Source organism: Schistocerca gregaria, chromosome 6, assembly GCF_023897955.1.
Source record: "Schistocerca gregaria isolate iqSchGreg1 chromosome 6, iqSchGreg1.2, whole genome shotgun sequence".
Lineage (NCBI taxonomy): Eukaryota > Metazoa > Arthropoda > Insecta > Orthoptera > Acrididae > Schistocerca > Schistocerca gregaria.
Window position 1 is genome coordinate 30,460,789 of NC_064925.1, and position 18,990 is coordinate 30,479,778.

Genomic DNA, 18,990 nt, shown 5'->3' on the forward strand with positions numbered 1-18,990 from the left:
CAAGGAGTGAAAACGGAGCAATTTGTGACCCCCCTTTCAATTTAAGACGTTAAAAACAGACGGAATTTGCATTCGTAATACCAGAGCATCGAAACTACTTGGAACTCTTGTGTATATGAACGTGTCCGCGCCTTTGTACTCTGGTCCCTTCAGCGCTACAAACCAACCAAGCATCGTGTCCGTGCACATCAGAGTCTCAAGGAATGGAGAATAGCGCAGTTTGGTCGCGGATGGGGGCGTAGCTCAGTTGGTAGAGCGTTCGCTTTGCATGTGAAAGGTCCCGGGTTCAAGCCCCGGCGCCTCCATGTTTTGTGGTCAGTGGATGCCAAGTGTTGATCGCGGCGAACCTAAAAGCACGCAAGATGTTGCAAAGCCAGCGTCACAGACTTGTATGATGCATACTGACGTAAGGAGTGCAAGATGTATGTGTGGGGACCGGCTGTCATCGAGTGCAGGTCTGTCTTAGGTATCACGGCTTAACGTCATTGAAGTCTAGAGAGTGGACAACACGTTCGTCTTACTCAGAGCGGTGTCCGAATTCTATTTTCGACGTGATGCGTGCCACTTCCATTGTGGCCAACTACGATTCAATACAGAATGCACGAAACCTGAAAGACACCCTCACAGATACATAGAGAGTAGTGTTTGTCTGCGGAATAATGGGAGTGCAAGCGTCTGTGACATTGATATTGCTGTATGTAGCACAATTTATCATGGAGGGGGCGTAGCTCAGATGGTAGAGCGCTCGCTTAGCATGCGAGAGGTACTGGGATCGATACCCAGCGCCTCCAGAATTTTTAACACCCCTACATGCGCACCTTGCCATGCAAGTGGAGTAATTCACAGCCAGCAGATGTGTCTAGGCAGATACAAGAGAACGATTAGCATCCACAATTGGCAAGCGAGCTGTTATTCGTGCGCAGGAAGCACCCTCCTCCAACTCCTACACTTAATTTACAAACAGTACAAGTGTTCCCATAAGATTCTTAAGCCTACGTCGGAAAGATCTGCCTTACGCCAGGTTCACGTAAATCCCACTGCACATTCCTATTCTTTGCGTGCAGTCGGCTGCTACTGGTGTTGCTAGTTGTGACTTCTGATAACAGATGCCGTAGCAATCAGTTCATGGAGTGATTTGTATGTTTTGCGATAGTCTGTCTCTGACAAGCAAGCACAGGTGACATAGGTGCGAACGCAGGAAGCTTGCAGCCCCTCGCTGCCTGCAGACACCGAGCAGCCACACTAGGAGGGCGGCCTAAGCCGTAGGCGAAATGTGCTCATTCGCTTTGGGGCGACGTCGAACTATAAATGAGGCTGTCACTAGCATGAGCGTCGTGTAAAGTCGTAAAAGTCGGCTGCATGGGCGAGTGCCATGTTTGGGGAGCGTTTCGTAGTTTGCGCAGTGCAATGGTGACGTGGAAACTTGTTGTGGCCCAGTGTTTTGCAGTTGGACGACAAGAGTGGTACACAGTAGCAAAGAGCGAGGCACTGAGTTTGCATGAACAGTGGAGTGCAGAATGGGGCTCGAGATGTGCTTGTTACCTCAGGTGCTGTGTGATTGTCGACAAGGAGTGAAAACGGAGCAATTTGTGACCCCCCTTTCAATTTAAGACGTTAAAAACAGACGGAATTTGCATTCGTAATACCAGAGCATCGAAACTACTTGGAACTCTTGTGTATATGAACGTGTCCGCGCCTTTGTACTCTGGTCCCTTCAGCGCTACAAACCAACCAAGCATCGTGTCCGTGCACATCAGAGTCTCAAGGAATGGAGAATAGCGCAGTTTGGTCGCGGATGGGGGCGTAGCTCAGTTGGTAGAGCGTTCGCTTTGCATGTGAAAGGTCCCGGGTTCAAGCCCCGGCGCCTCCATGTTTTGTGGTCAGTGGATGCCAAGTGTTGATCGCGGCGAACCTAAAAGCACGCAAGATGTTGCAAAGCCAGCGTCACAGACTTGTATGATGCATACTGACGTAAGGAGTGCAAGATGTATGTGTGGGGACCGGCTGTCATCGAGTGCAGGTCTGTCTTAGGTATCACGGCTTAACGTCATTGAAGTCTAGAGAGTGGACAACACGTTCGTCTTACTCAGAGCGGTGTCCGAATTCTATTTTCGACGTGATGCGTGCCACTTCCATTGTGGCCAACTACGATTCAATACAGAATGCACGAAACCTGAAAGACACCCTCACAGATACATAGAGAGTAGTGTTTGTCTGCGGAATAATGGGAGTGCAAGCGTCTGTGACATTGATATTGCTGTATGTAGCACAATTTATCATGGAGGGGGCGTAGCTCAGATGGTAGAGCGCTCGCTTAGCATGCGAGAGGTACTGGGATCGATACCCAGCGCCTCCAGAATTTTTAACACCCCTACATGCGCACCTTGCCATGCAAGTGGAGTAATTCACAGCCAGCAGATGTGTCTAGGCAGATACAAGAGAACGATTAGCATCCACAATTGGCAAGCGAGCTGTTATTCGTGCGCAGGAAGCACCCTCCTCCAACTCCTACACTTAATTTACAAACAGTACAAGTGTTCCCATAAGATTCTTAAGCCTACGTCGGAAAGATCTGCCTTACGCCAGGTTCACGTAAATCCCACTGCACATTCCTATTCTTTGCGTGCAGTCGGCTGCTACTGGTGTTGCTAGTTGTGACTTCTGATAACAGATGCCGTAGCAATCAGTTCATGGAGTGATTTGTATGTTTTGCGATAGTCTGTCTCTGACAAGCAAGCACAGGTGACATAGGTGCGAACGCAGGAAGCTTGCAGCCCCTCGCTGCCTGCAGACACCGAGCAGCCACACTAGGAGGGCGGCCTAAGCCGTAGGCGAAATGTGCTCATTCGCTTTGGGGCGACGTCGAACTATAAATGAGGCTGTCACTAGCATGAGCGTCGTGTAAAGTCGTAAAAGTCGGCTGCATGGGCGAGTGCCATGTTTGGGGAGCGTTTCGTAGTTTGCGCAGTGCAATGGAGACGTGGAAACTTGTTGTGGCCCAGTGTTTTGCAGTTGGACGACAAGAGTGGTACACAGTAGCAAAGAGCGAGGCACTGAGTTTGCATGAACAGTGGAGTGCAGAATGGGGCTCGAGATGTGCTTGTTACCTCAGGTGCTGTGTGATTGTCGACAAGGAGTGAAAACGGAGCAATTTGTGATCCCCCTTTCAATTTAAGACGTTAAAAACAGACGGAATTTGCATTCGTAATACCAGAGCATCGAAACTACTTGGAACTCTTGTGTATATGAACGTGTCCGCGCCTTTGTACTCTGGTCCCTTCAGCGCTACAAACCAACCAAGCATCGTGTCCGTGCACATCAGAGTCTCAAGGAATGGAGAATAGCGCAGTTTGGTCGCGGATGGGGGCGTAGCTCAGTTGGTAGAGCGTTCGCTTTGCATGTGAAAGGTCCCGGGTTCAAGCCCCGGCGCCTCCATGTTTTGTGGTCAGTGGATGCCAAGTGTTGATCGCGGCGAACCTAAAAGCACGCAAGATGTTGCAAAGCCAGCGTCACAGACTTGTATGATGCATACTGACGTAAGGAGTGCAAGATGTATGTGTGGGGACCGGCTGTCATCGAGTGCAGGTCTGTCTTAGGTATCACGGCTTAACGTCATTGAAGTCTAGAGAGTGGACAACACGTTCGTCTTACTCAGAGCGGTGTCCGAATTCTATTTTCGACGTGATGCGTGCCACTTCCATTGTGGCCAACTACGATTCAATACAGAATGCACGAAACCTGAAAGACACCCTCACAGATACATAGAGAGTAGTGTTTGTCTGCGGAATAATGGGAGTGCAAGCGTCTGTGACATTGATATTGCTGTATGTAGCACAATTTATCATGGAGGGGGCGTAGCTCAGATGGTAGAGCGCTCGCTTAGCATGCGAGAGGTACTGGGATCGATACCCAGCGCCTCCAGAATTTTTAACACCCCTACATGCGCACCTTGCCATGCAAGTGGAGTAATTCACAGCCAGCAGATGTGTCTAGGCAGATACAAGAGAACGATTAGCATCCACAATTGGCAAGCGAGCTGTTATTCGTGCGCAGGAAGCACCCTCCTCCAACTCCTACACTTAATTTACAAACAGTACAAGTGTTCCCATAACATTCTTAAGCCTACGTCGGAAAGATCTGCCTTACGCCAGGTTCACGTAAATCCCACTGCACATTCCTATTCTTTGCGTGCAGTCGGCTGCTACTGGTGTTGCTAGTTGTGACTTCTGATAACAGATGCCGTAGCAATCAGTTCATGGAGTGATTTGTATGTTTTGCGATAGTCTGTCTCTGACAAGCAAGCACAGGTGACATAGGTGCGAACGCAGGAAGCTTGCAGCCCCTCGCTGCCTGCAGACACCGAGCAGCCACACTAGGAGGGCGGCCTAAGCCGTAGGCGAAATGTGCTCATTCGCTTTGGGGCGACGTCGAACTATAAATGAGGCTGTCACTAGCGTGAGCGTTGCGTGAGCGTCGTGTAAAGTCGTAAAAGTCGGCTGCATGGGCGAGTGCCATGTTTGGGGAGCGTTTCGTAGTTTGCGCAGTGCAATGGAGACGTGGAAACTTGTTGTGGCCCAGTGTTTTGCAGTTGGACGACAAGAGTGGTACACAGTAGCAAAGAGCGAGGCACTGAGTTTGCATGAACAGTGGAGTGCAGAATGGGGCTCGAGATGTGCTTGTTACCTCAGGTGCTGTGTGATTGTCGACAAGGAGTGAAAACGGAGCAATTTGTGACCCCCCTTTCAATTTAAGACGTTAAAAACAGACGGAATTTGCATTCGTAATACCAGAGCATCGAAACTACTTGGAACTCTTGTGTATATGAACGTGTCCGCGCCTTTGTACTCTGGTCCCTTCAGCGCTACAAACCAACCAAGCATCGTGTCCGTGCACATCAGAGTCTCAAGGAATGGAGAATAGCGCAGTTTGGTCGCGGATGGGGGCGTAGCTCAGTTGGTAGAGCGTTCGCTTTGCATGTGAAAGGTCCCGGGTTCAAGCCCCGGCGCCTCCATGTTTTGTGGTCAGTGGATGCCAAGTGTTGATCGCGGCGAACCTAAAAGCACGCAAGATGTTGCAAAGCCAGCGTCACAGACTTGTATGATGCATACTGACGTAAGGAGAGCAAGATGTATGTGTGGGGACCGGCTGTCATCGAGTGCAGGTCTGTCTTAGGTATCACGGCTTAACGTCATTGAAGTCTAGAGAGTGGACAACACGTTCGTCTTACTCAGAGCGGTGTCCGAATTCTATTTTCGACGTGATGCGTGCCACTTCCATTGTGGCCAACTACGATTCAATACAGAATGCACGAAACCTCAAAGACACCCTCACAGATACATAGAGAGTAGTGTTTGTCTGCGGAATAATGGGAGTGCAAGCGTCTGTGACATTGATATTGCTGTATGTAGCACAATTTATCATGGAGGGGGCGTAGCTCAGATGGTAGAGCGCTCGCTTAGCATGCGAGAGGTACTGGGATCGATACCCAGCGCCTCCAGAATTTTTAACACCCCTACATGCGCACCTTGCCATGCAAGTGGAGTAATTCACAGCCAGCAGATGTGTCTAGGCAGATACAAGAGAACGATTAGCATCCACAATTGGCAAGCGAGCTGTTATTCGTGCGCAGGAAGCACCCTCCTCCAACTCCTACACTTAATTTATAAACAGTACAAGTGTTCCCATAACATTCTTAAGCCTACGTCGGAAAGATCTGCCTTACGCCAGGTTCACGTAAATCCCACTGCACATTCCTATTCTTTGCGTGCAGTCGGCTGCTACTGGTGTTGCTAGTTGTGACTTCTGATAACAGATGCCGTAGCAATCAGTTCATGGAGTGATTTGTATGTTTTGCGATAGTCTGTCTCTGACAAGCAAGCACAGGTGACATAGGTGCGAACGCAGGAAGCTTGCAGCCCCTCGCTGCCTGCAGACACCGAGCAGCCACACTAGGAGGGCGGCCTAAGCCGTAGGCGAAATGTGCTCATTCGCTTTGGGGCGACGTCGAACTATAAATGAGGCTGTCACTAGCGTGAGCGTCGTGTAAAGTCGTAAAAGTCGGCTGCATGGGCGAGTGCCATGTTTGGGGAGCGTTTCGTAGTTTGCGCAGTGCAATGGAGACGTGGAAACTTGTTGTGGCCAAGTGTTTTGCAGTTGGACGACAAGAGTGGTACACAGTAGCAAAGAGCGAGGCACTGAGTTTGCATGAACAGTGGAGTGCAGAATGGGGCTCGAGATGTGCTTGTTTCCTCAGGTGCTGTGTGATTGTCGACAAGGAGTGAAAACGGAGCAATTTGTGACCCCCCTTTCAATTTAAGACGTTAAAAACAGACGGAATTTGCATTCGTAATACCAGAGCATCGAAACTACTTGGAACTCTTGTGTATATGAACGTGTCCGCGCCTTTGTACTCTGGTCCCTTCAGCGCTACAAACCAACCAAGCATCGTGTCCGTGCACATCAGAGTCTCAAGGAATGGAGAATAGCGCAGTTTGGTCGCGGATGGGGGCGTAGCTCAGTTGGTAGAGCGTTCGCTTTGCATGTGAAAGGTCCCAGGTTCAAGCCCCGGCGCCTCCATGTTTTGTGGTCAGTGGATGCCAAGTGTTGATCGCGGCGAACCTAAAAGCACGCAAGATGTTGCAAAGCCAGCGTCACAGACTTGTATGATGCATACTGACGTAAGGAGAGCAAGATGTATGTGTGGGGACCGGCTGTCATCGAGTGCAGGTCTGTCTTAGGTATCACGGCTTAACGTCATTGAAGTCTAGAGAGTGGACAACACGTTCGTCTTACTCAGAGCGGTGTCCGAATTCTATTTTCGACGTGATGCGTGCCACTTCCATTGTGGCCAACTACGATTCAATACAGAATGCACGAAACCTGAAAGACACCCTCACAGATACATAGAGAGTAGTGTTTGTCTGCGGAATAATGGGAGTGCAAGCGTCTGTGACATTGATATTGCTGTATGTAGCACAATTTATCATGGAGGGGGCGTAGCTCAGATGGTAGAGCGCTCGCTTAGCATGCGAGAGGTACTGGGATCGATACCCAGCGCCTCCAGAATTTTTAACACCCCTACATGCGCACCTTGCCATGCAAGTGGAGTAATTCACAGCCAGCAGATGTGTCTAGGCAGATACAAGAGAACGATTAGCATCCACAATTGGCAAGCGAGCTGTTATTCGTGCGCAGGAAGCACCCTCCTCCAACTCCTACACTTAATTTATAAACAGTACAAGTGTTCCCATAACATTCTTAAGCCTACGTCGGAAAGATCTGCCTTACGCCAGGTTCACGTAAATCCCACTGCACATTCCTATTCTTTGCGTGCAGTCGGCTGCTACTGGTGTTGCTAGTTGTGACTTCTGATAACAGATGCCGTAGCAATCAGTTCATGGAGTGATTTGTATGTTTTGCGATAGTCTGTCTCTGACAAGCAAGCACAGGTGACATAGGTGCGAACGCAGGAAGCTTGCAGCCCCTCGCTGCCTGCAGACACCGAGCAGCCACACTAGGAGGGCGGCCTAAGCCGTAGGCGAAATGTGCTCATTCGCTTTGGGGCGACGTCGAACTATAAATGAGGCTGTCACTAGCGTGAGCGTCGTGTAAAGTCGTAAAAGTCGGCTGCATGGGCGAGTGCCATGTTTGGGGAGCGTTTCGTAGTTTGCGCAGTGCAATGGAGACGTGGAAACTTGTTGTGGCCAAGTGTTTTGCAGTTGGACGACAAGAGTGGTACACAGTAGCAAAGAGCGAGGCACTGAGTTTGCATGAACAGTGGAGTGCAGAATGGGGCTCGAGATGTGCTTGTTTCCTCAGGTGCTGTGTGATTGTCGACAAGGAGTGAAAACGGAGCAATTTGTGACCCCCCTTTCAATTTAAGACGTTAAAAACAGACGGAATTTGCATTCGTAATACCAGAGCATCGAAACTACTTGGAACTCTTGTGTATATGAACGTGTCCGCGCCTTTGTACTCTGGTCCCTTCAGCGCTACAAACCAACCAAGCATCGTGTCCGTGCACATCAGAGTCTCAAGGAATGGAGAATAGCGCAGTTTGGTCGCGGATGGGGGCGTAGCTCAGTTGGTAGAGCGTTCGCTTTGCATGTGAAAGGTCCCGGGTTCAAGCCCCGGCGCCTCCATGTTTTGTGGTCAGTGGATGCCAAGTGTTGATCGCGGCGAACCTAAAAGCACGCAAGATGTTGCAAAGCCAGCGTCACAGACTTGTATGATGCATACTGACGTAAGGAGAGCAAGATGTATGTGTGGGGACCGGCTGTCATCGAGTGCAGGTCTGTCTTAGGTATCACGGCTTAACGTCATTGAAGTCTAGAGAGTGGACAACACGTTCGTCTTACTCAGAGCGGTGTCCGAATTCTATTTTCGACGTGATGCGTGCCACTTCCATTGTGGCCAACTACGATTCAATACAGAATGCACGAAACCTGAAAGACACCCTCACAGATACATAGAGAGTAGTGTTTGTCTGCGGAATAATGGGAGTGCAAGCGTCTGTGACATTGATATTGCTGTATGTAGCACAATTTATCATGGAGGGGGCGTAGCTCAGATGGTAGAGCGCTCGCTTAGCATGCGAGAGGTACTGGGATCGATACCCAGCGCCTCCATAATTTTTAACACCCCTACATGCGCACCTTGCCATGCAAGTGGAGTAATTCACAGCCAGCAGATGTGTCTAGGCAGATACAAGAGAACGATTAGCATCCACAATTGGCAAGCGAGCTGTTATTCGTGCGCAGGAAGCACCCTCCTCCAACTCCTACACTTAATTTATAAACAGTACAAGTGTTCCCATAACATTCTTAAGCCTACGTCGGAAAGATCTGCCTTACGCCAAGTTCACGTAAATCCCACTGCACATTCCTATTCTTTGCGTGCAGTCGGCTGCTACTGGTGTTGCTAGTTGTGACTTCTGATAACAGATGCCGTAGCAATCAGTTCATGGAGTGATTTGTATGTTTTGCGATAGTCTGTCTCTGACAAGCAAGCACAGGTGACATAGGTGCGAACGCAGGAAGCTTGCAGCCCCTCGCTGCCTGCAGACACCGAGCAGCCACACTAGGAGGGCGGCCTAAGCCGTAGGCGAAATGTGCTCATTCGCTTTGGGGCGACGTCGAACTATAAATGAGGCTGTCACTAGCGTGAGCGTCGTGTAAAGTCGTAAAAGTCGGCTGCATGGGCGAGTGCCATGTTTGGGGAGCGTTTCGTAGTTTGCGCAGTGCAATGGAGACGTGGAAACTTGTTGTGGCCAAGTGTTTTGCAGTTGGACGACAAGAGTGGTACACAGTAGCAAAGAGCGAGGCACTGAGTTTGCATGAACAGTGGAGTGCAGAATGGGGCTCGAGATGTGCTTGTTACCTCAGGTGCTGTGTGATTGTCGACAAGGAGTGAAAACGGAGCAATTTGTGACCCCCCTTTCAATTTAAGACGTTAAAAACAGACGGAATTTGCATTCGTAATACCAGAGCATCGAAACTACTTGGAACTCTTGTGTATATGAACGTGTCCGCGCCTTTGTACTCTGGTCCCTTCAGCGCTACAAACCAACCAAGCATCGTGTCCGTGCACATCAGAGTCTCAAGGAATGGAGAATAGCGCAGTTTGGTCGCGGATGGGGGCGTAGCTCAGTTGGTAGAGCGTTCGCTTCGCATGTGAAAGGTCCCGGGTTCAAGCCCCGGCGCCTCCATGTTTTGTGGTCAGTGGATGCCAAGTGTTGATCGCGGCGAACCTAAAAGCACGCAAGATGTTGCAAAGCCAGCGTCACAGACTTGTATGATGCATACTGACGTAAGGAGAGCAAGATGTATGTGTGGGGACCGGCTGTCATCGAGTGCAGGTCTGTCTTAGGTATCACGGCTTAACGTCATTGAAGTCTAGAGAGTGGACAACACGTTCGTCTTACTCAGAGCGGTGTCCGAATTCTATTTTCGACGTGATGCGTGCCACTTCCATTGTGGCCAACTACGATTCAATACAGAATGCACGAAACCTGAAAGACACCCTCACAGATACATAGAGAGTAGTGTTTGTCTGCGGAATAATGGGAGTGCAAGCGTCTGTGACATTGATATTGCTGTATGTAGCACAATTTATCATGGAGGGGGCGTAGCTCAGATGGTAGAGCGCTCGCTTAGCATGCGAGAGGTACTGGGATCGATACCCAGCGCCTCCAGAATTTTTAACACCCCTACATGCGCACCTTGCCATGCAAGTGGAGTAATTCACAGCCAGCAGATGTGTCTAGGCAGATACAAGAGAACGATTAGCATCCACAATTGGCAAGCGAGCTGTTATTCGTGCGCAGGAAGCACCCTCCTCCAACTCCTACACTTAATTTACAAACAGTACAAGTGTTCCCATAACATTCTTAAGCCTACGTCGGAAAGATCTGCCTTACGCCAGGTTCACGTAAATCCCACTGCACATTCCTATTCTTTGCGTGCAGTCGGCTGCTACTGGTGTTGCTAGTTGTGACTTCTGATAACAGATGCCGTAGCAATCAGTTCATGGAGTGATTTGTATGTTTTGCGATAGTCTGTCTCTGACAAGCAAGCACAGGTGACATAGGTGCGAACGCAGGAAGCTTGCAGCCCCTCGCTGCCTGCAGACACCGAGCAGCCACACTAGGAGGGCGGCCTAAGCCGTAGGCGAAATGTGCTCATTCGCTTTGGGGCGACGTCGAACTATAAATGAGGCTGTCACTAGCGTGAGCGTCGTGTAAAGTCGTAAAAGTCGGCTGCATGGGCGAGTGCCATGTTTGGGGAGCGTTTCGTAGTTTGCGCAGTGCAATGGAGACGTGGAAACTTGTTGTGGCCCAGTGTTTTGCAGTTGGACGACAAGAGTGGTACACAGTAGCAAAGAGCGAGGCACTGAGTTTGCATGAACAGTGGAGTGCAGAATGGGGCTCGAGATGTGCTTGTTACCTCAGGTGCTGTGTGATTGTCGACAAGGAGTGAAAACGGAGCAATTTGTGACCCCCCTTTCAATTTAAGACGTTAAAAACAGACGGAATTTGCATTCGTAATACCAGAGCATCGAAACTACTTGGAACTCTTGTGTATATGAACGTGTCCGCGCCTTTGTACTCTGGTCCCTTCAGCGCTACAAACCAACCAAGCATCGTGTCCGTGCACATCAGAGTCTCAAGGAATGGAGAATAGCGCAGTTTGGTCCCGGATGGGGGCGTAGCTCAGTTGGTAGAGCGTTCGCTTCGCATGTGAAAGGTCCCGGGTTCAAGCCCCGGCGCCTCCATGTTTTGTGGTCAGTGGATGCCAAGTGTTGATCGCGGCGAACCTAAAAGCACGCAAGATGTTGCAAAGCCAGCGTCACAGACTTGTATGATGCATACTGACGTAAGGAGAGCAAGATGTATGTGTGGGGACCGGCTGTCATCGAGTGCAGGTCTCTCTTAGGTATCACGGCTTAACGTCATTGAAGTCTAGAGAGTGGACAACACGTTCGTCTTACTCAGAGCGGTGTCCGAATTCTATTTTCGACGTGATGCGTGCCACTTCCATTGTGGCCAACTACGATTCAATACAGAATGCACGAAACCTGAAAGACACCCTCACAGATACATAGAGAGTAGTGTTTGTCTGCGGAATAATGGGAGTGCAAGCGTCTGTTACATTGATATTGCTGTATGTAGCACAATTTATCATGGAGGGGGCGTAGCTCAGATGGTAGAGCGCTCGCTTAGCATGCGAGAGGTACTGGGATCGATACCCAGCGCCTCCAGAATTTTTAACACCCCTACATGCGCACCTTGCCATGCAAGTGGAGTAATTCACAGCCAGCAGATGTGTCTAGGCAGATACAAGAGAACGATTAGCATCCACAATTGGCAAGCGAGCTGTTATTCGTGCGCAGGAAGCACCCTCCTCCAACTCCTACACTTAATTTATAAACAGTACAAGTGTTCCCATAACATTCTTAAGCCTACGTCGGAAAGATCTGCCTTACGCCAGGTTCACGTAAATCCCACTGCACATTCCTATTCTTTGCGTGCAGTCGGCTGCTACTGGTGTTGCTAGTTGTGACTTCTGATAACAGATGCCGTAGCAATCAGTTCATGGAGTGATTTGTATGTTTTGCGATAGTCTGTCTCTGACAAGCAAGCACAGGTGACATAGGTGCGAACGCAGGAAGCTTGCAGCCCCTCGCTGCCTGCAGACACCGAGCAGCCACACTAGGAGGGCGGCCTAAGCCGTAGGCGAAATGTGCTCATTCGCTTTGGGGCGACGTCGAACTATAAATGAGGCTGTCACTAGCGTGAGCGTCGTGTAAAGTCGTAAAAGTCGGCTGCATGGGCGAGTGCCATGTTTGGGGAGCGTTTCGTAGTTTGCGCAGTGCAATGGAGACGTGGAAACTTGTTGTGGCCAAGTGTTTTGCAGTTGGACGACAAGAGTGGTACACAGTAGCAAAGAGCGAGGCACTGAGTTTGCATGAACAGTGGAGTGCAGAATGGGGCTCGAGATGTGCTTGTTACCTCAGGTGCTGTGTGATTGTCGACAAGGAGTGAAAACGGAGCAATTTGTGACCCCCCTTTCAATTTAAGACGTTAAAAACAGACGGAATTTGCATTCGTAATACCAGAGCATCGAAACTACTTGGAACTCTTGTGTATATGAACGTGTCCGCGCCTTTGTACTCTGGTCCCTTCAGCGCTACAAACCAACCAAGCATCGTGTCCGTGCACATCAGAGTCTCAAGGAATGGAGAATAGCGCAGTTTGGTCGCGGATGGGGGCGTAGCTCAGTTGGTAGAGCGTTCGCTTCGCATGTGAAAGGTCCCGGGTTCAAGCCCCGGCGCCTCCATGTTTTGTGGTCAGTGGATGCCAAGTGTTGATCGCGGCGAACCTAAAAGCACGCAAGATGTTGCAAAGCCAGCGTCACAGACTTGTATGATGCATACTGACGTAAGGAGAGCAAGATGTATGTGTGGGGACCGGCTGTCATCGAGTGCAGGTCTGTCTTAGGTATCACGGCTTAACGTCATTGAAGTCTAGAGAGTGGACAACACGTTCGTCTTACTCAGAGCGGTGTCCGAATTCTATTTTCGACGTGATGCGTGCCACTTCCATTGTGGCCAACTACGATTCAATACAGAATGCACGAAACCTGAAAGACACCCTCACAGATACATAGAGAGTAGTGTTTGTCTGCGGAATAATGGGAGTGCAAGCGTCTGTGACATTGATATTGCTGTATGTAGCACAATTTATCATGGAGGGGGCGTAGCTCAGATGGTAGAGCGCTCGCTTAGCATGCGAGAGGTACTGGGATCGATACCCAGCGCCTCCAGAATTTTTAACACCCCTACATGCGCACCTTGCCATGCAAGTGGAGTAATTCACAGCCAGCAGATGTGTCTAGGCAGATACAAGAGAACGATTAGCATCCACAATTGGCAAGCGAGCTGTTATTCGTGCGCAGGAAGCACCCTCCTCCAACTCCTACACTTAATTTACAAACAGTACAAGTGTTCCCATAACATTCTTAAGCCTACGTCGGAAAGATCTGCCTTACGCCAGGTTCACGTAAATCCCACTGCACATTCCTATTCTTTGCGTGCAGTCGGCTGCTACTGGTGTTGCTAGTTGTGACTTCTGATAACAGATGCCGTAGCAATCAGTTCATGGAGTGATTTGTATGTTTTGCGATAGTCTGTCTCTGACAAGCAAGCACAGGTGACATAGGTGCGAACGCAGGAAGCTTGCAGCCCCTCGCTGCCTGCAGACACCGAGCAGCCACACTAGGAGGGCGGCCTAAGCCGTAGGCGAAATGTGCTCATTCGCTTTGGGGCGACGTCGAACTATAAATGAGGCTGTCACTAGCGTGAGCGTCGTGTAAAGTCGTAAAAGTCGGCTGCATGGGCGAGTGCCATGTTTGGGGAGCGTTTCGTAGTTTGCGCAGTGCAATGGAGACGTGGAAACTTGTTGTGGCCCAGTGTTTTGCAGTTGGACGACAAGAGTGGTACACAGTAGCAAAGAGCGAGGCACTGAGTTTGCATGAACAGTGGAGTGCAGAATGGGGCTCGAGATGTGCTTGTTACCTCAGGTGCTGTGTGATTGTCGACAAGGAGTGAAAACGGAGCAATTTGTGACCCCCCTTTCAATTTAAGACGTTAAAAACAGACGGAATTTGCATTCGTAATACCAGAGCATCGAAACTACTTGGAACTCTTGTGTATATGAACGTGTCCGCGCCTTTGTACTCTGGTCCCTTCAGCGCTACAAACCAACCAAGCATCGTGTCCGTGCACATCAGAGTCTCAAGGAATGGAGAATAGCGCAGTTTGGTCCCGGATGGGGGCGTAACTCAGTTGGTAGAGCGTTCGCTTCGCATGTGAAAGGTCCCGGGTTCAAGCCCCGGCGCCTCCATGTTTTGTGGTCAGTGGATGCCAAGTGTTGATCGCGGCGAACCTAAAAGCACGCAAGATGTTGCAAAGCCAGCGTCACAGACTTGTATGATGCATACTGACGTAAGGAGAGCAAGATGTATGTGTGGGGACCGGCTGTCATCGAGTGCAGGTCTGTCTTAGGTATCACGGCTTAACGTCATTGAAGTCTAGAGAGTGGACAACACGTTCGTCTTACTCAGAGCGGTGTCCGAATTCTATTTTCGACGTGATGCGTGCCACTTCCATTGTGGCCAACTACGATTCAATACAGAATGCACGAAACCTGAAAGACACCCTCACAGATACATAGAGAGTAGTGTTTGTCTGCGGAATAATGGGAGTGCAAGCGTCTGTGACATTGATATTGCTGTATGTAGCACAATTTATCATGGAGGGGGCGTAGCTCAGATGGTAGAGCGCTCGCTTAGCATGCGAGAGGTACTGGGATCGATACCCAGCGCCTCCAGAATTTTTAACACCCCTACATGCGCACCTTGCCATGCAAGTGGAGTAATTCACAGCCAGCAGATGTGTCTAGGCAGATACAAGAGAACGATTAGCATCCACAATTGGCAAGCGAGCTGTTATTCGTGCGCAGGAAGCACCCTCCTCCAACTCCTACACTTAATTTATAAACAGTACAAGTGTTCCCATAACATTCTTAAGCCTACGTCGGAAAGATCTGCCTTACGCCAGGTTCACGTAAATCCCACTGCACATTCCTATTCTTTGCGTGCAGTCGGCTGCTACTGGTGTTGCTAGTTGTGACTTCTGATAACAGATGCCGTAGCAATCAGTTCATGGAGTGATTTGTATGTTTTGCGATAGTCTGTCTCTGACAAGCAAGCACAGGTGACATAGGTGCGAACGCAGGAAGCTTGCAGCCCCTCGCTGCCTGCAGACACCGAGCAGCCACACTAGGAGGGCGGCCTAAGCCGTAGGCGAAATGTGCTCATTCGCTTTGGGGCGACGTCGAACTATAAATGAGGCTGTCACTAGCGTGAGCGTCGTGTAAAGTCGTAAAAGTCGGCTGCATGGGCGAGTGCCATGTTTGGGGAGCGTTTCGTAGTTTGCGCAGTGCAATGGAGACGTGGAAACTTGTTGTGGCCAAGTGTTTTGCAGTTGGACGACAAGAGTGGTACACAGTAGCAAAGAGCGAGGCACTGAGTTTGCATGAACAGTGGAGTGCAGAATGGGGCTCGAGATGTGCTTGTTACCTCAGGTGCTGTGTGATTGTCGACAAGGAGTGAAAACGGAGCAATTTGTGACCCCCCTTTCAATTTAAGACGTTAAAAACAGACGGAATTTGCATTCGTAATACCAGAGCATCGAAACTACTTGGAACTCTTGTGTATATGAACGTGTCCGCGCCTTTGTACTCTGGTCCCTTCAGCGCTACAAACCAACCAAGCATCGTGTCCGTGCACATCAGAGTCTCAAGGAATGGAGAATAGCGCAGTTTGGTCGCGGATGGGGGCGTAGCTCAGTTGGTAGAGCGTTCGCTTCGCATGTGAAAGGTCCCGGGTTCAAGCCCCGGCGCCTCCATGTTTTGTGGTCAGTGGATGCCAAGTGTTGATCGCGGCGAACCTAAAAGCACGCAAGATGTTGCAAAGCCAGCGTCACAGACTTGTATGATGCATACTGACGTAAGGAGAGCAAGATGTATGTGTGGGGACCGGCTGTCATCGAGTGCAGGTCTGTCTTAGGTATCACGGCTTAACGTCATTGAAGTCTAGAGAGTGGACAACACGTTCGTCTTACTCAGAGCGGTGTCCGAATTCTATTTTCGACGTGATGCGTGCCACTTCCATTGTGGCCAACTACGATTCAATACAGAATGCACGAAACCTGAAAGACACCCTCACAGATACATAGAGAGTAGTGTTTGTCTGCGGAATAATGGGAGTGCAAGCGTCTGTGACATTGATATTGCTGTATGTAGCACAATTTATCATGGAGGGGGCGTAGCTCAGATGGTAGAGCGCTCGCTTAGCATGCGAGAGGTACTGGGATCGATACCCAGCGCCTCCAGAATTTTTAACACCCCTACATGCGCACCTTGCCATGCAAGTGGAGTAATTCACAGCCAGCAGATGTGTCTAGGCAGATACAAGAGAACGATTAGCATCCACAATTGGCAAGCGAGCTGTTATTCGTGCGCAGGAAGCACCCTCCTCCAACTCCTACACTTAATTTACAAACAGTACAAGTGTTCCCATAACATTCTTAAGCCTACGTCGGAAAGATCTGCCTTACGCCAGGTTCACGTAAATCCCACTGCACATTCCTATTCTTTGCGTGCAGTCGGCTGCTACTGGTGTTGCTAGTTGTGACTTCTGATAACAGATGCCGTAGCAATCAGTTCATGGAGTGATTTGTATGTTTTGCGATAGTCTGTCTCTGACAAGCAAGCACAGGTGACATAGGTGCGAACGCAGGAAGCTTGCAGCCCCTCGCTGCCTGCAGACACCGAGCAGCCACACTAGGAGGGCGGCCTAAGCCGTAGGCGAAATGTGCTCATTCGCTTTGGGGCGACGTCGAACTATAAATGAGGCTGTCACTAGCGTGAGCGTTGCGTGAGCGTCGTGTAAAGTCGTAAAAGTCGGCTGCATGGGCGAGTGCCATGTTTGGGGAGCGTTTCGTAGTTTGCGCAGTGCAATGGAGACGTGGAAACTTGTTGTGGCCCAGTGTTTTGCAGTTGGACGACAAGAGTGGTACACAGTAGCAAAGAGCGAGGCACTGAGTTTGCATGAACAGTGGAGTGCAGAATGGGGCTCGAGATGTGCTTGTTACCTCAGGTGCTGTGTGATTGTCGACAAGGAGTGAAAACGGAGCAATTTGTGACCCCCCTTTCAATTTAAGACGTTAAAAACAGACGGAATTTGCATTCGTAATACCAGAGCATCGAAACTACTTGGAACTCTTGTGTATATGAACGTGTCCGCGCCTTTGTACTCTGGTCCCTTCAGCGCTACAAACCAACCAAGCATCGTGTCCGTGCACATCAGAGTCTCAAGGAATGGAGAATAGCGCAGTTTGGTCGCGGATGGGGGCGTAGCTCAGTTGGTAGAGCGTTCGCTTTGCATGTGAAAGGTCCCGGGTTCAAGCCCCGGCGCCTCCATGTTTTGTGGTCAGTGGATGCCAAGTGTTGATCGCGGCGAACCTAAAAGCACGCAAGATGTTGCAAAGCCAGCGTCACAGACTTGTATGATGCATACTGACGTAAGGAGAGCAAGATGTATGTGTGGGGACCGGCTGTCATCGAGTGCAGGTCTGTCTTAGGTATCACGGCTTAACGTCATTGAAGTCTAGAGAGTGGACAACACGTTCGTCTTACTCAGAGCGGTGTCCGAATTCTATTTTCGACGTGATGCGTGCCACTTCCATTGTGGCCAACTACGATTCAATACAGAATGCACGAAACCTGAAAGACACCCTCACAGATACATAGAGAGTAGTGTTTGTCTGCGGAATAATGGGAGTGCAAGCGTCTGTTACATTGATATTGCTGTATGTAGCACAATTTATCATGGAGGGGGCGTAGCTCAGGTGGTAGAGCGCTCGCTTAGCATGCGAGAGGTACTGGGATCGATACCCAGCGCCTCCAGAATTTTTAACACCCCTACATGCGCACCTTGCCATGCAAGTGGAGTAATTCACAGCCAGCAGATGTGTCTAGGCAGATACAAGAGAACGATTAGCATCCACAATTGGCAAGCGAGCTGTTATTCGTGCGCAGGAAGCACCCTCCTCCAACTCCTACACTTAATTTACAAACAGTACAAGTGTTCCCATAACATTCTTAAGCCTACGTCGGAAAGATCTGCCTTACGCCGGGTTCACGTAAATCCCACTGCACATTCCTATTCTTTGCGTGCAGTCGGCTGCTACTGGTGTTGCTAGTTGTGACTTCTGATAACAGATGCCGTAGCAATCAGTTCATGGAGTGATTTGTATGTTTTGCGATAGTCTGTCTCTGACAAGCAAGCACAGGTGACATAGGTGCGAACGCAGGAAGCTTGCAGCCCCTCGCTGCCTGCAGACACCGAGCAGCCACACTAGGAGGGCGGCCTAAGCCGTAGGCGAAATGTGCTCATTCGCTTTGGGGCGACGTCGAACTATAAATGAGGCTGTCACTAGCGTGAGCGTCGTGTAAAGTCGTAAAAGTCGGCTGCATGGGCGAGTGCCATGTTTGGGGAGCGTTTCGTAGTTTGCGCAGTGCAATGGAGACGTGGAAACTTGTTGTGGCCCAGTGTTTTGCAGTTGGACGACAAGAGTGGTACACAGTAGCAAAGAGCGAGGCACTGAGTTTGCATGAACAGTGGAGTGCAGAATGGGGCTCGAGATGTGCTTGTTACCTCAGGTGCTGTGTGATTGTCGACAAGGAGTGAAAACGGAGCAATTTGTGACCCCCCTTTCAATTTAAGACGTTAAAAACAGACGGAAGTTGCATTCGTAATACCAGAGCATCGAAACTACTTGGAACTCTTGTGTATATGAACGTGTCCGCGCCTTTGTACTCTGGTCCCTTCAGCGCTACAAACCAACCAAGCATCGTGTCCGTGCACA

At 49.9% G+C, this 18,990-nt stretch overlaps 24 non-coding genes across 24 annotated transcripts; all 24 read left to right on the forward strand.

The window, feature by feature from the left end:
• Positions 1–232: 232 nt before the first annotated feature.
• On the forward strand, positions 233–305 carry Trnaa-ugc (transfer RNA alanine (anticodon UGC)). The gene has a single exon. It is a non-coding gene; the product is annotated as a tRNA-Ala (tRNA).
• A 413-nt stretch (positions 306–718) lies between these two features.
• Trnaa-agc (transfer RNA alanine (anticodon AGC)) lies at positions 719–791 on the forward strand. Its single transcript has one exon. It is a non-coding gene; the product is annotated as a tRNA-Ala (tRNA).
• Positions 792–1,797: 1,006 nt separating this feature from the next.
• Trnaa-ugc (transfer RNA alanine (anticodon UGC)) lies at positions 1,798–1,870 on the forward strand. The gene has a single exon. It is a non-coding gene; the product is annotated as a tRNA-Ala (tRNA).
• A 413-nt stretch (positions 1,871–2,283) lies between these two features.
• On the forward strand, positions 2,284–2,356 carry Trnaa-agc (transfer RNA alanine (anticodon AGC)). The gene has a single exon. It is a non-coding gene; the product is annotated as a tRNA-Ala (tRNA).
• Positions 2,357–3,362: 1,006 nt separating this feature from the next.
• Positions 3,363–3,435, forward strand: Trnaa-ugc (transfer RNA alanine (anticodon UGC)). The gene has a single exon. It is a non-coding gene; the product is annotated as a tRNA-Ala (tRNA).
• Positions 3,436–3,848: 413 nt separating this feature from the next.
• On the forward strand, positions 3,849–3,921 carry Trnaa-agc (transfer RNA alanine (anticodon AGC)). Its single transcript has one exon. It is a non-coding gene; the product is annotated as a tRNA-Ala (tRNA).
• Positions 3,922–4,938: 1,017 nt separating this feature from the next.
• Trnaa-ugc (transfer RNA alanine (anticodon UGC)) lies at positions 4,939–5,011 on the forward strand. The gene has a single exon. It is a non-coding gene; the product is annotated as a tRNA-Ala (tRNA).
• Positions 5,012–5,424: 413 nt separating this feature from the next.
• On the forward strand, positions 5,425–5,497 carry Trnaa-agc (transfer RNA alanine (anticodon AGC)). The gene has a single exon. It is a non-coding gene; the product is annotated as a tRNA-Ala (tRNA).
• Positions 5,498–6,503: 1,006 nt separating this feature from the next.
• Trnaa-ugc (transfer RNA alanine (anticodon UGC)) lies at positions 6,504–6,576 on the forward strand. The gene has a single exon. It is a non-coding gene; the product is annotated as a tRNA-Ala (tRNA).
• A 413-nt stretch (positions 6,577–6,989) lies between these two features.
• Positions 6,990–7,062, forward strand: Trnaa-agc (transfer RNA alanine (anticodon AGC)). Its single transcript has one exon. It is a non-coding gene; the product is annotated as a tRNA-Ala (tRNA).
• Positions 7,063–8,068: 1,006 nt separating this feature from the next.
• Positions 8,069–8,141, forward strand: Trnaa-ugc (transfer RNA alanine (anticodon UGC)). Its single transcript has one exon. It is a non-coding gene; the product is annotated as a tRNA-Ala (tRNA).
• Positions 8,142–8,554: 413 nt separating this feature from the next.
• Positions 8,555–8,627, forward strand: Trnaa-agc (transfer RNA alanine (anticodon AGC)). The gene has a single exon. It is a non-coding gene; the product is annotated as a tRNA-Ala (tRNA).
• Positions 8,628–9,633: 1,006 nt separating this feature from the next.
• On the forward strand, positions 9,634–9,706 carry Trnaa-cgc (transfer RNA alanine (anticodon CGC)). Its single transcript has one exon. It is a non-coding gene; the product is annotated as a tRNA-Ala (tRNA).
• Positions 9,707–10,119: 413 nt separating this feature from the next.
• Positions 10,120–10,192, forward strand: Trnaa-agc (transfer RNA alanine (anticodon AGC)). Its single transcript has one exon. It is a non-coding gene; the product is annotated as a tRNA-Ala (tRNA).
• A 1,006-nt stretch (positions 10,193–11,198) lies between these two features.
• Trnaa-cgc (transfer RNA alanine (anticodon CGC)) lies at positions 11,199–11,271 on the forward strand. The gene has a single exon. It is a non-coding gene; the product is annotated as a tRNA-Ala (tRNA).
• A 413-nt stretch (positions 11,272–11,684) lies between these two features.
• Positions 11,685–11,757, forward strand: Trnaa-agc (transfer RNA alanine (anticodon AGC)). Its single transcript has one exon. It is a non-coding gene; the product is annotated as a tRNA-Ala (tRNA).
• A 1,006-nt stretch (positions 11,758–12,763) lies between these two features.
• Trnaa-cgc (transfer RNA alanine (anticodon CGC)) lies at positions 12,764–12,836 on the forward strand. Its single transcript has one exon. It is a non-coding gene; the product is annotated as a tRNA-Ala (tRNA).
• A 413-nt stretch (positions 12,837–13,249) lies between these two features.
• Positions 13,250–13,322, forward strand: Trnaa-agc (transfer RNA alanine (anticodon AGC)). Its single transcript has one exon. It is a non-coding gene; the product is annotated as a tRNA-Ala (tRNA).
• A 1,006-nt stretch (positions 13,323–14,328) lies between these two features.
• On the forward strand, positions 14,329–14,401 carry Trnaa-cgc (transfer RNA alanine (anticodon CGC)). Its single transcript has one exon. It is a non-coding gene; the product is annotated as a tRNA-Ala (tRNA).
• A 413-nt stretch (positions 14,402–14,814) lies between these two features.
• On the forward strand, positions 14,815–14,887 carry Trnaa-agc (transfer RNA alanine (anticodon AGC)). Its single transcript has one exon. It is a non-coding gene; the product is annotated as a tRNA-Ala (tRNA).
• Positions 14,888–15,893: 1,006 nt separating this feature from the next.
• Positions 15,894–15,966, forward strand: Trnaa-cgc (transfer RNA alanine (anticodon CGC)). The gene has a single exon. It is a non-coding gene; the product is annotated as a tRNA-Ala (tRNA).
• A 413-nt stretch (positions 15,967–16,379) lies between these two features.
• Trnaa-agc (transfer RNA alanine (anticodon AGC)) lies at positions 16,380–16,452 on the forward strand. The gene has a single exon. It is a non-coding gene; the product is annotated as a tRNA-Ala (tRNA).
• Positions 16,453–17,469: 1,017 nt separating this feature from the next.
• On the forward strand, positions 17,470–17,542 carry Trnaa-ugc (transfer RNA alanine (anticodon UGC)). The gene has a single exon. It is a non-coding gene; the product is annotated as a tRNA-Ala (tRNA).
• A 413-nt stretch (positions 17,543–17,955) lies between these two features.
• Positions 17,956–18,028, forward strand: Trnaa-agc (transfer RNA alanine (anticodon AGC)). Its single transcript has one exon. It is a non-coding gene; the product is annotated as a tRNA-Ala (tRNA).
• Positions 18,029–18,990: the final 962 nt, after the last annotated feature.